Raw genomic sequence first — 6,337 nt, 5'->3', positions numbered from 1 at the left:
CAGCACCCGGGCCCGCCCGCAGCCTCCGCCCGAAACGGGGGAGAGGGGCTGGCAGCCCGGGGGTGGGCAGCGGAGAGGGGTCGGGGGCTGGCGGGGCGCCGCCGGGCAGCCCGGGGTATCCCCCTCTCCGGTGCAGTGTCCCCGCGGAGGTGTCCCCCTGCCCGGGGGGTGTCCCCGCAGCCCTGCCCGGCTCGTTGATGCCCTCAGGTGGGAGCCGTGGTGGTCAGCAAGCCGCCCGTGGCGCTGCTGTCCCCCGGGGCTGGGGGTGGAGGCTGGGCGCACACGCGGCCCCGCCGCCACACACGTACCCGGGCCTCGGGGAGCGCTGCGGGGACAGCGGGGGACACCCGGGTGGTTTGCCAGGGCAATAAGTAATCCTCACGACCAAACGCTTCTCTTTACTTACACATTTCTCGTTTCTTCCTGACACCTTCTGTGAGTGAGTCCAGTACTTAATGCTTTGCTTGAACCGTGTGAGCATCAGGATGACAATGCAGCCATCCGTGACACTAATGCTATTGCTACTGATATTCTCGGTCAGCATTCGACTAAGCACCAGCTCGTAAGTTGCCTCCTTGAATGAGCAAACCCATCTTTCAGACCCTCAGGACCTCCAGGTATCTGCTCTGGATCAGTTAGCAAAAGGCAACCCCAGCAACATGACTCCGAGCAGAGCAACCATTCGTCAAGACTTACAGGTCAGTCCAAAGCTTCCCTGTTTCACTGCTGCCAGCAAATAATCCATGTAAATTTTGTCTTTTACTTCTTTCAGCTTTGAGCTGGCTGCTTGTTGGGAAAGTTTCTGTGATGCAGAGAGAGTCAGACCTCAACTGCAACTCAAGGTAGAGTCAATTTGATTTCCCTTCAAGCTCTTAAATATGACATGCCATAAATTTAGCATGTGTTTGCAGAAGAAGCTTGTACAGTGACCAGTACAAACATCACACAGTTCGAAAGTCTTCAACATACATTTCCACATAGTTCTGTTGTAGCATCCTGCCATAGAAAGCAGCTATGATTTGTGTGAGTGGTATAACAACTTCACTATTTTTGCCATGACACCACTGCTTTGCAAATGCTCAGAAGGGCTTTGGAATCAGAGCAAAGCTTACAGATGAAAGCAGCCTCTGCTGCTGTCAGAGATCATTTACATTCTGTGTAGATACAGGTGTGCAGTCATGTATGAATAGGTAAATATAGGTATGCGCAGTTAAGTACATAATGACACACTTCTTTATTTTTTTATGACGGCACAGAGGCAAGATGTTCTACTGAATCAGAGAATAAGGAAATAGAAATGCTTGTCTTAAAGGACAAATGCTTTCGTGCCTGCCCTTAGGCTCTCATTCGCTCCGCACGTTGTCCCTCTCCAGCCAGCAGTCTCCACCCTGGCCCAACCTTAATTCTTGTTCTCAGAGATTTGACTTTGCTACGTTATCATACCAGCTTCACGGTACTACAGATGTTCTTTTCCGGTGAAGGTAATTTTTAGCCTTTTTTGTCCTTGCAGATAACCGGTATGTAACTACACTGCTGTGCCGCACACGGGCATGTCTGCCAGTCCACCATGCCTGACGACTTGTAGCTCTGATTTTAATCAAACTTGGCAGATGGAAGAGATCATAAACACCCAACATGCGTGCTGAAACAAGCCATTGGGGTGCAACAGCGTGAAGGTTCGCTGATATGTGGCGAGACATTCGTGGTTAGGCATTAAAGTACGAGGAGCAGTAGGGAGGTTATAAGCCCCATCACCCCCAAAGAGCAGCAAAGCCCTTGAGGGGCTCAGCAGGATCCAGGACAGGACATGAATATGTGCCAAAGCGGGGTTTGCAGGTGCCACAGCCAGCAGGAGGATCCACAGAAGTCTGGCCTGTCCCCCCGTGCCCTGCCAGTGTCCTTGTGCTGCCCACGGGGGTACCACACAGTGCCCACACGGACAGGCCTGTGCACCCTCCCTGGTGGTATGAGACCAGGGGGCAACTCCTCAGCCCCTCTGCAGCCGTGGGTCACCGTGGCCTCCGAGGTGTGCGAGATGCCAGGGATGTCAAACCAGTACTGGCTCTGCAGAAAAAAGCCCCGGGGGAGGCTAGACAATAAGCTTTGTCTACAATTCGCAATGGTCACTACTCTAAATGAAGGCTTGAAACGGGTCCAGCCTTGCAGAGTGCAAGATTTCATGTCTGATGGCATCTTGCAAACCTGGAAGTCTTTTTGCACGTGTCCTGCCTAATTTCTACCACTGAAAAGGTGGGCGATGCCACCTGCCACCTGCTTTACCTCCTGTGGGCTCTGCTGGACACCGAGGGCATCCTGCACTTGTGACAAGTAAAGTGTGTGAGCCTGTATGTACTTACAGTCCCACGGGGTGAATTTCCCCCTTTTCTTTCAGTTGTAGCCAGTCCTACGGCAAATGCACTTGTGCGTCTTTTCAGCTGGGTGGTGTTGAGCCATGTCTGACATCCTATTTTGTGTGCTCGCCTTGGGGGAGAAGTGGGGATGCTCCTCTTCAAGAGGCTCAGGGGAGGCCTGCTGGAGAACAGGCAGGTGCCTGCAAAGCTTTGGTGGTCAAGGGGTGCCAGAGGAAGAACTCACTTCACCTATAGAGAGACTGGTCAGCCAGGAGCCATAGTCTACCGAAAGTCGAAGTGAAGGGCATCCATCAGTCATTAATCTCTGGCATTTTTAACCTGAATGGCTCCTTTGCCTGGGTTAGCTGAAGCACTGCGCACAGCAGTGTGGCTCAGCCCGAGGCCTGGTGCCATGCACTTCCCTGTCTAGCAACCAAAATAAGTTAAACGGAGCTTGCAAAAGCCTGGCTGCAAAGCCAGCTCAGGTTGGGTCACTGCTGCACTTGGTCAGTTCCTCATCAGGCTTATCTTCTGTTGTTTTGGCCAGCTGCTGTAATACTCCTATAGCATACAAATCAAACTGTGTGTTACGGCAGTGTAAACGTAAATCCATTACAAGGGTGCTTGTCATTATCAGCAGTGCATTTCTTGGTTATGCACTGTGTTGCCTCCTGTGACAGAGAACGACCGGCGTAGCAGCTGTCCGTAGGTGCCGGGACCTGGCTTTGCCGACGAACAGCCTGTTTTCCAGAGCAGAACATGGGATGCAGGTTGTACGGAAAGGTGTGGTTTGGTGCCAGTGGCTGGCCTCATTTTGCCTGACAGCTTCACAAAGGAGAAAGTTTGCCTTGGCACTGAGGCTGCTCAAAATCAAGCTGTTTGCAATGCTTCTGGTGCTGCTGTGGTCCATCAGTACAGATGCAGACGGCTGTAATGTGAGGGTAAAAAAGGAAAAACAAACAAACAAAAAAGCAGGAATCAAAAGTCAATGGAGAATGTTCCTTTCTCAGCCTAAATAATGTGCTGTGTAAACAGCAAAGTTCACTGCGAATTTTGAGAGGAATAGAAACCAAAAGCCACAGCAATGTGCAGGAAGAATGAGAATGGTTTTTCCGGTTACTGACAATGCCCTTTTGTCTGATAACGTGTGAGGTGGCTCCCTCTGGGTGTTCCTGGGTACATACCCTGAGGATCTGGACACCCATCCCTGATGTGGCAGCAGAGGGAAATGGGAAAGTCAACACTGCCTTTACGCTGCCAAGGAGCTTCAGGGCAGTTGCAAATCCCCTGAGCAAATCCAGCCTCCTTGGCCAGCCGCTCCTTGTCACAAGGATCTCCCAGGGGACCTGGGAGGGATGGGTGTCCTCAGATGTCCTCGGCTCAGGTGTGAGCCACGGGGGACTTGCGACCAGCTGTGGTGACTGGTGGGCAGCGAAGACAGGGGAAAATGTGGTGTGAGGATGCTTCCCCTCAGCCTGCTGCTTCCCCAGCTCCTGTGGCCGACTTGTTGGGAAGCTCTGCCTTTCTCCTGCTAGGAATCACCTTGGCCCTTGGCCCTCAGGTGGCAGGAACAGGAGCGGCTGGGAGCGGTTGTCCCTGTATTCATCCGGTCTTGTGCTCACAGCCCGTGGTGTCATGGGGAATTTCTGAATCACCGGAGGAATTGCGAGCGTAGCTCGCTGCCTGCCACGTGGGCGTATTTACCCACAGCAGCCGGGCAGCAGGGAGGCGGCTGAGGCTGTGGGATGGATCCAGCGGGTCCCATTTCCCGGCTGGTGGTGACGGTGGCTCCCCTCTGGGTGACGCAGGGTGACCTGCGCAGGGCAGGTGGGTTTTTGGCTTCCCGGTACGTCCCAAGGAAAACCTCTGGGCACCTGCACGCCTGCTTTTCTGCGTGTGACACAGCGAGTCCTTCTTCCTCCTGCTCACGAAGGAGAGGCAGAGCAGGGATGACCATCGTCGCTGTGAGAGCCACCTGGAGGCAGGGAGGGAGCTAAGGATGGGCATGACCATGCCACTTGCTGTCTTCTTTACAGTTTCCCTCCTGGCATGATGGCACGATGTGCTGTGTGCCCCAGCTTGGGTCACAGAAGCAGGGCAGCCCTCTGTCCTGTCACAGCTTCACTGCTGGTGGTCCCTGGTGCTGAAGGGGGTAAGCACGTAAAAGCACTGGGGGGGGATCAGCAGGGCAGGAGTTAAAGCACCAGTGCGAGCGGGGGTCCGAAAGCAGGTGCGAAGGTGACAGATAACAGAGAGGAAGCCTCGGGTGCTGGGCAGAGCAGCGATGACATCAAGGCCACGCTGCCGATAAGGCCGCCAGGCAGATGTGGAGCAAGAGTGATGTGACGCAACCCGAGGCTGCAGGTCTGCAGACACCGCGGCCCCGTGGCAGGCGATGCGCTGCGTCAGAGCTGGGCACGGCAGAAGGTGTCCCTGCCAAAACACCCATGACAGAGGGGAGGAAGGGCTGGGCCTGAAGGCGTGGCTCTCCCGTGTGCAGCCGGAGCAACGTGGAGCAACGCTGCGGCACGTGGCCACCAGGAAGCCTCCCGTCGGTCCCAAGGAAGGACTTTGTGGACTCGGATGAGTGTGGCAGGGCCTTGCAGAGAGACCTGGGCAGACTGGAGAGCTGTGCGATCACCAGCCACATGAAGTTTAACAAAAGCAAGTGCTGGGTCCTGCACCTGGGACGGGGCAACCCTGGCTACACGTACAGACTGGGCGATGAGACGCTGGAGAGCAGCCCCACAGGGAGGGATCTGGGGGTTGTGGTTGACAGCAAGTTGAATATGAGCCAGCAGTGTGCCCTGGCAGCCAGGAGGGCCAACTGTACCATGGGGTGCATCAAGCACGGCATCCCTAGTAGGTCAAGGGAGGTGATTGTCCCGCTCTGCTCTGCACTGGTGCGGCCTCACCTCAAGTACTGTGTGCAGGTCTGGGCACCACAGTACAAGAAGGACATGAAACTGTTAGAGAGTGTCCAGAGGAGGGTGGCGAAGATGGTGAAGGGCTTAGAGGGGAAGACATATGAGGAGCGGCTGAGGGCACTGGGCCTGTTCAGCCTGGAAAAGAGGAGGCTGAGGGGGGACCTCATCACAGTCTACAACTTCCTCATGAGGGTGAGTGGGGAGGCAAGTGACCTATTCTCCGTAATCACCAGTGACAGGACCCATGGGAATGGTGTTAAGCTGAGGCAGGGGAAGTTTAGGCTGGACATCAGGAAGAGGTTCTTCACTGAGAAGGTGGTTGCACACTGGAACAGGCTCCCCAGGAACGTAGTCACTGCACCAAGCCTGTCTGAATTTAAAAAGCGACTGTGCACTTAGCCACATAGTCTAAACTTTTGGGCAGACCTGTGCGGTGCCAGGAGTTGGACTTGATGATCCTTATGGGTCCCTTCCAGCTCGGGTTATTCTGTGATTCTGTGATTCTCCCTCTGTGATCTGAGGGGCAGGACTCTTCCTCAGGGGCTCCAAGGCTGTGCTTGAAGACAAAGAGGAAACAGGCACAGCCATCCCGCAAGCAGTGGTTTCCCCTTCGTCATGCCTCTGTGTGTTGTTTTAACTTTGCTGCTGCTGTCTTTGTAGGACAGGGCCCTCTAGGGCTCTGCCATCAAGCCTTGCAGATGGCAGGGCCGTTCCCACTGCCTGGTCAGGGTGACCGTGGCGTTGTAGGCGTCTCATTGAAGACGGAGACCCCCCGCCTCCCTGCTGGTCTGGTCGCTCACCCTCCTGGGTTTCCAACACCCAGCCTGAGCTCGTGCCCGCTGTTTTCGTCGCGTCACCTGGGGTGATCAAGAAGAGATTGGCTCCTCCAGCTTCATAAGTGCCCTTCTGCTGGGTGTAGGCCGCTATCGGATCTCCCCGGTACTAGACTAAACAACCACAACAGCCCCCACCCCCCCATGCCTCAGGAGCAACTGCTAATGCAGTTAAATATTTACTTTAGTTGAGGGATTTCCAAAGTGGAATTATAATAAAAACCAA

The 6,337-nt window shown here is 54.7% G+C and overlaps 1 long non-coding RNA gene across 1 annotated transcript; it reads left to right on the top strand.

Moving 5' to 3' along the window:
* Positions 1-115: 115 nt before the first annotated feature.
* Positions 116-3,295, top strand: LOC311427648. The gene is made up of 3 exons (XR_014687463.1): positions 116-698; positions 773-842; positions 1,511-3,295. It is a non-coding gene; the product is annotated as an uncharacterized lncRNA (long non-coding RNA).
* The last annotated feature ends 3,042 nt before the right edge of the window (positions 3,296-6,337 follow it).

The sequence above is a fragment of the Aythya ferina genome (genome assembly GCF_964211825.1).
Source record: "Aythya ferina genome assembly, chromosome: Z".
Taxonomy (NCBI): domain Eukaryota; kingdom Metazoa; phylum Chordata; class Aves; order Anseriformes; family Anatidae; genus Aythya; species Aythya ferina.
This window is presented reverse-complemented; position numbering and strand designations above follow the sequence as displayed.